Source organism: Apis dorsata, unplaced genomic scaffold (genome assembly GCF_000469605.1).
Source record: "Apis dorsata unplaced genomic scaffold, Apis dorsata 1.3 scaffold_342, whole genome shotgun sequence".
NCBI classification, from domain to species: Eukaryota; Metazoa; Arthropoda; class Insecta; order Hymenoptera; family Apidae; genus Apis; species Apis dorsata.
In genome coordinates this window covers 180,626-190,939 of record NW_006263609.1, presented here as the reverse complement: position 1 = coordinate 190,939, position 10,314 = coordinate 180,626, and the positions used below count along the sequence as shown (strand labels likewise).

Below are 10,314 nucleotides of genomic sequence, written 5' to 3'. Positions count from 1 at the left end.
TTTTTTTTTTTTTTTTTTTTTTTTTTTTTTCTCTAGATATGTCTTGATCCCGCAAAAATATACGCGTTTGAATGTTACACGCGATAGTAGTTTCCACGTTTGTGATATTGTTTATCATTCAAGTTAGATTTTAGGTTAAATATGTATTGTATGGGCGAAATATGAGAGAAGGAGAAGGAGTGACAATACTTTTCTCTGATTATGTTCTTTATTTGATAAATAGGATCTAATTGATTTTAACAATTTCGAATTATGTTATATTATGTTATAGGCAGGAATTTTTTCTGTGATATTTGTAAGAAATAGTTGTCATTGAATTTCGTCTATATACGTTCATAATACGTGCGTCAATATCATATCATCTTATCTATTGTTTATAGAAACACATTGCAAGACAGGCAACTAGAATATATAACGGGTGAACTGTTAAAAAGTAAGAACTTTTTGATGAATTTTGGAATAATCAAATATTCTATATGAAATACGAAAATAAAATATAAAACAACGTTTAAGCGAAATTGTAATGATAAATATATCAGTTATTTTATTATTGCATTTTCAAAGGATCCATAGAATATTCAATTTATTTTATATAATATACGATTTTTATCTTTTGAAATTAAGTTAGATTAAAATCTAGCATGAATATATACAGATATAATATGTATTATATAATAATATTGAATATATTTTTGTGAATACCATAAAAATTATGGCTGAATAATTTGATTATAATTTGATTATACTGAGAAAAATCCTCCAGAATGTTGATTTCAACAACATATTTCAATAAGATTATTGAAATTAGCAAAATGTACTTTTTTGTAAATAATAATTATTTAATTGCTCGGAATTCATGAATCATCAAATACGAAAATTATCTTATTAAATTCACATTGAACATAATTTAAAAAAAGAAATTTACTGAAACAATGAATCTCAATTAATCAGATTCTATATTTAAATTAAGAAAGTGTTCAATGAATCGAATATATTTAGATATTTGATATTTAATTTTTATTAAGTGAATATCCCAATATTAAGTTCGGCTGAGATTAAGAAAATTATTTTAATAAAATGAATAAAAATTAATTTCCGATTTCATTTATTATATAATTATTTTATAAAAAGATGAATTAAGATGAATTAAGATAAAAAGATGAATTATAAAGAAATGAATTATAAAGAAATGACAGTTATAGGAAAAGATATAGATGTTTTTGTTTCTTAATTTCTTATGATTTTTATAAAAATATGAATTATTATAATTCATAATTGGATTAAAAAATTCTTATCAATATATCTGCAATAGTACATTATTTTTTTAATCCAATGAATATCATATTGTATCTTCTTTTTCATATTAATTATATCACACAAAAATTTTCTCAAAATTTTTAAATATTTACCTATTTTAGACTGCATACAACAAAATCTCGATTATCTGAATTAATAGGAAGATAAGAATAAGGAAATTTTCGAATAATGGAATACAGATTTTTCTTAGATGAATTATTGTATATTTTGAGAAAAATAATACGTTTATGCACAATATAATTGAAATAATAGTATAAAAGATAGTTTGCATTATAAAATTAGAGATCTCATACCATTTTTGTACAATCACATTGCATAAATTTTTGTAATATGTAAAGGAAAGTGCACCCTGCAAATAATTTTCTAATTTCATCCATTTGTTTTTTAACGTTATTCTCACTGTTCTCTAATTTTTTAAGTATTTCCAATTTCGTTTCGTTACTTAACATACTTGTATGCATTATATGAACATATCCAAATTTTAAATTAAATTTTATTTATATTATTGTGAAGATAGAGAATACAACTATGATGTACAATTCGAACAATAAATTAATAGAAAATTAATTCAAATAATAGAGATTCTATTGTAATTGTAATCTATTGTAATAAAATGTTGAAAAGAAAATTGTACAAATTTGCAACAATTTTGTGATACAATGATATAAACGAACATTCCACAGAGATCAGAACACAAGAAACACAAAATGTACCATTGCAGAACTAATATTTATTTCTACAGATTTTTTTTTAAAAAAGTATAATATTAAAAAAAATTATTTTAATATAAAATATTTAAATAATGCTTTCGTAAAAAATTCAGAAATAAAATAGTTTGAATATTATATTCGAATATTATCATGATTTTATATCTGTTTATACAACGAAAATCACATGTTTCACATTCTTTTACAAAAGAATAATTTTTAATTTTCGTTCGGTTTTCTTTTATTTGATTGTAGAGATTTTTATTTCAAAAATATTAATGATTACTTTTGATATTTTATCAATTTTGAAAATATATATGAATTCAACCGATTTCTCCTTTTCTCAAATAATATATTAAAATTATTCTTTTTTAAAAGTAATTTACAGTAATGTAAAAGTACAAAAAGCGAGAAAAATGAATTTATCGTGTTTTTTTTTCAATCGATGAAACGTGTAATTGAATAACGAAAAAAATTTGCAATACAAGAGAAAATTGAGAAAAGACATGCGGCGATTAGTTGAAAATTATGAAAAACCAGAGAAGATAGAGCATTCAGGTTAATACTGGAATTGAGACATAGAGATTAATGGTATTTGCGATATTGGCGATATATTAATATCTCATCCGTTTCATTTTCCGTTTTATAATGGATAAAACACTACATTTCTTTGTTTGATGTTGCAAATAGTAATCTTATAACTATTTTAACCATTAAGTTTATTTTATCTATTAGAATTTTATATTTGAATTTTTTATCTATAGATACACAAAAGTGAAATTTGAAAAAACTTAATAACAAATGTATAATGTTCAAATGAGTACATACCTATGCTATTGTATTCGTCATTATTAAATTCGTGGGGAAAAACATGGTGAATATTTCATATCACTATGTTTCCTCTTCCCGTTTATCACAAAAATATAATATTATTAATTACAGTTCTATTTCAAACCATCGTGCTTTAAATTTAAATTAATCTCATATTCAATTCAAAATTCAATTCAAAATTCTCTTTCCTCAAATTATTAGTCTGATATGTTGTGAAGAATCAAACATGTATCTAAATATAATAATAATCTTCTTTTGAGAAGAAAAAATGTAATATTTGATTTATTCATAAATTTGATAAATTTGTAAATCGATTCAATTTTATTTTCAGTAAGATTATAAAAATAAAAAATGAATATAATATATAATATATAATATATAATATAATATATAATATAATGAATATATAAAAATAAAAAATGAATATATATAATATACAATATATATAAAACGAAGTTCAATTATTCAGATCTAATCAAATAGTTTTATGATACGGCTAATTCGTTTAATTACTTTTTGCTAGACGTAACAGCATTTAAAACTCTTTTACACTTAAAATAAATAACTCTGCGTTCATCATAAATTTAAAATTTCTTCTACGTAATTTTCAATTAATTTATTAAATATCGAATCATATCTTAATTTTATTTTCGAATATTGAAAAGAATTTTCAATTCTGTTCACCAATTAAACGAATATGTGATAAATTATATTTTTAGAATGGTAAGAATAATTTCATGAAAAAAAAAAAACTTCAAAATACTTTTTTTTGTGTGTGTGTAAAATTATCATTGAAAAGATCATTGAAGATATGAAATTTCTTACAAATTCGAAACGAAAGATATGAATCACAGATACATTAAAAATTACTATGAGATTTTAGAATTTTCTTTTTTTTTTTTTTATACATTTTTATTATTCTTTTATTGTTTTTCTTACATAGTTAGTTCAGTTATCTTATCAATCGAGATAAAAATTACCGATCGTACAAGCATTTTTGCAGAAAAATTCGACTGCGCAATTTAATAGGTACAAGTACAACAATGTATCACGAATACAAAGCTTATTACGTTTTCGATAAAGGTTTTCATCGGAGCATAAAAGGAGAACATTAACTATCGACGAATTAAATTCAATCGGGCGGTAATTTAGCTGTAATACATGTAATTTTCTAGAGAAACTTGTGCGTGTATATCATTATTATCCGAAAAAAAAAAAGATTTATCGATATATTGTTATATTGATTTATTATACGGCGAACGAAAATCACCAATTCGAATATTCAATTTTACATGGGATCATTTCCCATGCAACAAACAATTCATTAAACTGGGTGCTCCAGGTAATATTACACATATTAATTAACTTTTTTCGAATAAATGATCTACGTCAAAATTTGTTCTTTTCACTTTTATGTATAACTTCATTCATTCTTCATCACTCTTTAAAAGGGCACACAAAACAAACAAAATATGTATGTACTCGTCTTGATAATTGACAATAACATGATAATTTACAATAACATAGTTGGCATAGTGATTTTTCGAAAATTATAATTATATCACGCACGTATACAAATGCTTAAATTTTTAGTGAAAAATTATATAGCAAATTAAATTAATATCCAATACAATAAATCTTTCTGATATAATATATCAAGAAAAAATACAACCTTTGATAGAAAATATTTAATCTTAAAATATATCTTTAAAATATATCTTAGTCTTAAAATATATCTTTCGATATCTGTCACTTGTCTTTGCATCGACAGATTTCGATTAAATTTTTCGTATATAACTGATATAAATTTACAATACAAATATCGTTTGATTTTTCATTACAGTTTTAGATAAGAAAATTGTACATATACTTTTACTTCTTCGTGTTTTCGATCATAATTATAATTTTTTCAAAAATTTTTTTACGCGTCATCTAGTAATTCTTTCCGAAAAAAATCATTTTGTTTAATCATTTGTCCAATTTTAAAATTTAAAAATTATTCCATTTTGAAGGAGAATCGAATATTTTTCAATCAGAAGTTGTATTATTTCGACTAATTAATTTTATCTTATACGATATTATAAAATAAGAATCACATATTTCAATTTTATATTACATCATACAAAATAATATTAACATATCAGAAATAGAAATATATGATTCATTAAAAAATTCTCAAAATTTTTACATACAAGTAATTCTTTATCTTCAGAATTTATTCAAATTACAATATTATGTATGTAAAACATAAAACGAAAAATTAAAATATACAAAATATTTTAAAAAATAAAAAATTTCATTTCTTATATCGCGTATCTCATTATCAATGTTACTTTAGAAACAATATATGTGTATTTTCTTAAATTTTGTTGATAAATCTCAACCAGTTACGCATTAAATTCTTATAGAATCGAAGATCGTTGTACAAGAAATAATAAACATAGCATAAAGCCATATTAATCCATCAATAAATTTTTGTCGTTCAAAAAATATTGAGATCAAAGTTCACATAGATAATAAGGAGAGAAATATCGAGCGAATTTTCATGACTTAATTTGTTGATTATGGAAAATAGAAACAAAGAACGTTTGAAAATCGAAATTCGTTCAAGTTTCAACGATCGGCAATCGTTGAAAAAAAATATTTATAAAAGAAAATTGTTCGAGTTTCAATTTTCCTGCAGTCACAGGTTTTACGAAATCGCAGTACGTCACTGTGCGCCTATCGAAAACTCATTGCAAGTTTGTTGTCAAACTAGCACGTGTTCAACAAAAAAATGTATATAATATAAATTTACTTTTTTTCTTTATTTTCTTCATTTTTAATACATATCGTTTATAGTAACGTTTATAATAAATATTAGACTTCAATGAGAGGATACACAGTGTCAAGACAACTACAAATTTTGACATTCTAAATATTGTTTGGATGATCCTAACCTCATACAATTATCGATATAAGTATAATATTTTATATATAGCACAAATATCATTTAGATATTATATAAATAGTAATAGAATCATATAGATTTGTAAATTCTATGATACATTTATTAATTTGAAATAAAATTTTCATACAATGAGTTTGAAATATAATTTTAGAAATACAGCATAATTTAATTTCCTCTCTTCATAAATAATTTATGAATTTTTAAATTATTATTATTTCTTCTTCATTCTAACTATTCAATGAGTTACGAATATATTTCTAATCGTTATTTTTAATTTTACTACGTAAAGATCGTGCCAAATAAGTAAAAAATCGTACTTTTGTATATAATTTATAATATTGAAATTTCATTAAACATAATTTTAGATTTGTCAATCGCATTTTCCGAACGCGTGCATGCGTTATAATACGATGTTTAAAAGCTTAAATTTCATCACGTGAATATTTCATTACGACATGAAATGAAACGAAATAGGTTAGAATAACTAAAATCACGATTAAAAATATCGAAGAAGAGAATCATCGTTATCGTTCATGTATACGCAATGTTTCTTTCAACGATCTTTTTCATTACGTCTCTTTAAAAATGAAACTATGAAGCAACAAAAAAAAAAAAAAAGAAAAAGAAAAACTAGACTATTAATTTGTTACCTCAAATGCTGATTCCGCTCAGGGCGGACACTCGACTTATCTCTTTTTCACGTTTCTCGTGAACATTTCACCTTAAGAGTAATATATCACAATCCATTTTCACACGATGATAATAAGCAAAAAGATACACACATAACACTGGATCTTCCGACAATAAATCGAGGATCATCGGGTTGGAAGTTCGTAATTCCATCAATTGACACGATTCCAGCGAGTCTTTCTTCTCCACTTTGTCACCTTTTTCGTACGAAGAAAGTGGAATGATCTTCATTATAGAGAACACCAAGCATGATAGAAGATGTAACTTACACTGGTAATTGACTGATCGGAGAAAACGTACGTGTATAACCTTCGAGTGCGTACGTTTCATTGGCGGGAAAATCAAACACAGCCGGCGGACCGCGTGGTAGTAGCTACTGTGCGCGGTTACGTATATATATGTACGTCAGAGGAAGAGGAGTCTCCTATGAGGAGTCTAGAAGAGGAAAGGAAAGAGAGAGAGAGAGAGAGAGGGAGACAGACAGAAAGCGCGCGCGAGATAGGATAAGAGAGCGTGGCGCCCCTAAACGATCAGCTGATTCCTCACTGTCACCTATCGTCTTCTCAGTAAAAGCACAAACATGTTCGTCGGTATAGATGTTCGCCTTCTTTGCGCGGGACACCCGCGTGTACATATATACATATATATATATATACATATATACATACATCACTCGATTAGTCACTGTTGCTCGATACTCTTTCGCGAAATATAATTATTCGGTTCACCATGAATACGATCACTCGATATCGATAGCGATCTCTTAACAGTTGAAAACGAATTTTCCTTTCAGCTGAAGAGAGAAAAAAAAAACAAGAAACAAGAAAAAAAAATAAACAAAATTAAACGGAAAAATCGAGCGTCACTAAATAAATGTTAAGAGAAAACTGACCGTATCGTGTGGGTTGCGTGTGCGGCACAGCGGCGTCGGCGACGGCCGGTGAGTGAATGCGCCGTGACGTTAGGCGCCCCTCCTAAGATCCCCGCCCCTCTCGCTCCTTAAACTCCTCTCCCTCCCACATGACAACGTCGTCTCTCTTTTCCCGCACGATACACGCCGCCGCTCACTTCCTCGCGCACTAACTAACCAACCTCCCTCTCTCTTACCGGCCGCCTCTCCCCCTTTCTTCCGCCAACCCCCTTCTTCCCGGCATGCTTTCTCCTCTTCGTCACTTTACCGCCCCGCGCGCAAACCTACCACCACACCTCTCACCACCCCTGGCGTGTGTCCTGCCGCTCCAACCAACATTCGCGGACCGCCAACTACCCCTTTCCTTCCTTTCTACTTCGGGCAAATCTACTGTTCCACGCGAGACGCGCTCCTTCTTGTTGCCCTAACTCGCGCGTTTCCTCCTTCCCCCCGCCTCTTCTCTCTTCCCCCTCCCTCTCTTTCGCCCTTGCCTATCGTTTTGCTTTCGGGTATGTTCCCCTTTCGTTGAAGGTAGCACGAATCTACGCGCTCATCCGATAGAAACCGATAAGAAACGTTCGACATGCACACGAGGGATTCCCACCAGGGACGATCGGAACCCGGTATGTATCTCTCCTCTTTTTAACCTCCCCCTCTTGTCACCTTTTTTGAAAACGTCTGAGAGTATATATATATATTTTTTTTTAGTTCCTAACAATCGTTGCACCAGATTCGAATAGTTGATTCGAATAGTTGATTCAATGATTCAACGAATTCTTTGGAGGATGTAAATATTGCGGTCGGATCATTTTCAGCCCATTCGATTAGAAAAGCCGGTAATAATGATAATTAGATGATAAAAATTAGTTTGAATACATCGATACGAGATATCTTCACTCGTGAATTAATCATTTGTTTAGATTATTCGAAATTCTTAGATTTAAAATATCCAAGGAGAACGGACGCGAGGAGATTATTGGATGAAGGAAGATGGAGATAAATGATATTCGTGGCTCGAAAAATTTGAAGTTGGTGAAAATTATGATCGTGGATCTGGGACGAATAAATACTAAGCAGGTGTCGTAAAGATTTGGAAGGCGATGAAAAGCGAGCGACGAGGAGTCAAGGCCGCCGACGGAGGTGGCACCAAGGGGGTGAATTCCAAGTTCAGGACCTTTCGAAGGATCCTGGCTCGCAACGGGACACCATAGGGAGGTAAGAACTGTGTAGATAGTTTCCCTCTTCCACCTATACACTGGTGCAGCCTCCCTCATGCCTCCGTGTCCGTGTGCGTTTATATAGTGCCGCCAAATGCTCTTACGTCTTGTCGATTTTGTCGACGCGATAAACTGTGAGCTTCCCTTTCCTTCTTCCGTAAATCTTTTTCCTAACTAGATTCGAGTGGGTGGGAACGTTATTTAATGTCAATTTGGTTAAAAGTTATTTTTCAGCGTTTGGCTATCCGTGAATATCGAATTTTTCGAGGCAAGTTTTTCTTTTGGAAGTATGGAAATATAAGAAACGAAGGAAAGAGAGAAAAGTCTTATGTTTAAAATTCGATGAATAATCACTCGTTTCTAATTGAGATACTGTACGTTTCAAAGAATTCATTTCATTAGTAAAAATTATAAGTACATCATATAATGTTTGTTGTTTTTAGGATGGATTTAGATCCTATCAATCTCGAAATGACTGTATAATAAACATTGTCAACAATTAATACGAACGAATATTGTTATTGTTTGTTGTATTTTTTACGTTCTTTCAATGAAAAAGAAAACGTAGAGGATACAACTTTGCTCGAATCTGTTTAACATAGTTTCAACAATCAAAAAGTTCTTATGAAAGATTGAAATTGAAACGAAAAATCACGTGGATATATATTAATTATATACGATTCTTTTATATCATTTTTCAATTAAAATTAATTACCTAAAAATTTCTATAACCGAATATATATATATATTATCGTAAACATTTTCAAGCATGTTCCACCATATTGAAACTTTTGGAAACGGAAATGAAAACCATGCAATATTACCATTTACACTAACAGAATACAAACTTATAAGTTTGTACCAGTTTATATTATCTCAAATTTTGTAGAATCGCGTATCACGAACATTTTAATGCGAATTTCAATTATCACAGAGAAAGCTTTTACAAAGACTTTTCCCAATTTTCCAGAAAAAGCACACAGACTTTTTCCTCTACCTTTTTTTCTCTAGGTAGAAACGAAGCACGTTTTCGCAAGATTTTAGAAATCGTCGCATTTCAACAAAAAAAAAAGGGATAGACACGGTCACGTGAGGATCGGTATAAAAATAAGAAAAAGACAAAAAAAAAAAAAAAAGAAAGAAAACAAGAAAAAAATATCCCTTCTTACTTACCCGTAAAAACGAATAACTTGGCAGGTACTTCTGTATCGTATACACGTTCCGTTCACGTAAACAATTGCTTGATCCCAGTTTAAAAATTGCGTCGTTCAATACAAATCACCATCGTTCGTCTTCCTCGTACACGCGATCCAAGATACAGGAACGATTGACGTAATGCAACTCATAATGCGACATGTCCACTACTACCATTATCACCACTAATCCCTCCTCCTATTTGCGCACTTTAAAAAAAAAAAAAAATACCACCAGTCACTCCTCCTCTCTGCAACTCCCCCCCTGCAGTATGTAAATCACATCGTCCTCTTCGTCGAAAAACGTGAAACTTGACAGATGTTACACGAGGAGCACGTATCACGAGAAACGGTCCACGTCCCGTGGGATGATCCACATTCGTCTCGACACATACAACTACTACGCGTTGACCAAGCGGATGGCCGGTGATCGTGATTTATCATTGACCGGGCGGGGGTGGTGTTCCTCCTTTTCCTCCCCCCTTTTTCCTTTTCTTTT

The 10,314-nt window shown here is 29.6% G+C and overlaps 1 protein-coding gene and 1 long non-coding RNA gene across 8 annotated transcripts in view; one reads left to right on the top strand and one right to left on the bottom strand.

Annotated features, from left to right (window-relative positions):
• The window catches only part of LOC102674079, a 21,163-nt gene extending 11,027 nt beyond the window's left edge, over positions 1–10,136 (bottom strand). The window contains exons 1-2 of one of the 4 annotated variants that reach the window (XM_031511702.1): positions 7,388–7,461; positions 6,456–7,288 (exon numbers count right to left, since the gene is read on the bottom strand). The gene's annotated coding sequence lies outside the window, so the exon portion shown is untranslated. Of the gene's footprint in view, positions 1–6,455; positions 7,337–7,387; positions 7,483–9,795 lie in introns of those variants that run through there. The other 3 variants (XM_006618155.2, XM_006618153.2, XM_031511703.1) reach the window with 3 other exon arrangements.
• Positions 7,690–10,314, top strand: part of LOC102674397 — a 4,704-nt gene continuing 2,079 nt past the window's right edge. Inside the window, exons 1-3 of one of the 4 annotated variants that reach the window (XR_004150842.1) lie at positions 7,690–8,032; positions 8,146–8,620; positions 8,846–9,006. This is a non-coding gene — a long non-coding RNA (uncharacterized LOC102674397). Of the gene's footprint in view, positions 8,033–8,145; positions 8,621–8,845; positions 9,007–10,134; positions 10,214–10,314 lie in introns of those variants that run through there. The other 3 variants (XR_422119.2, XR_422118.2, XR_422117.2) reach the window with 3 other exon arrangements.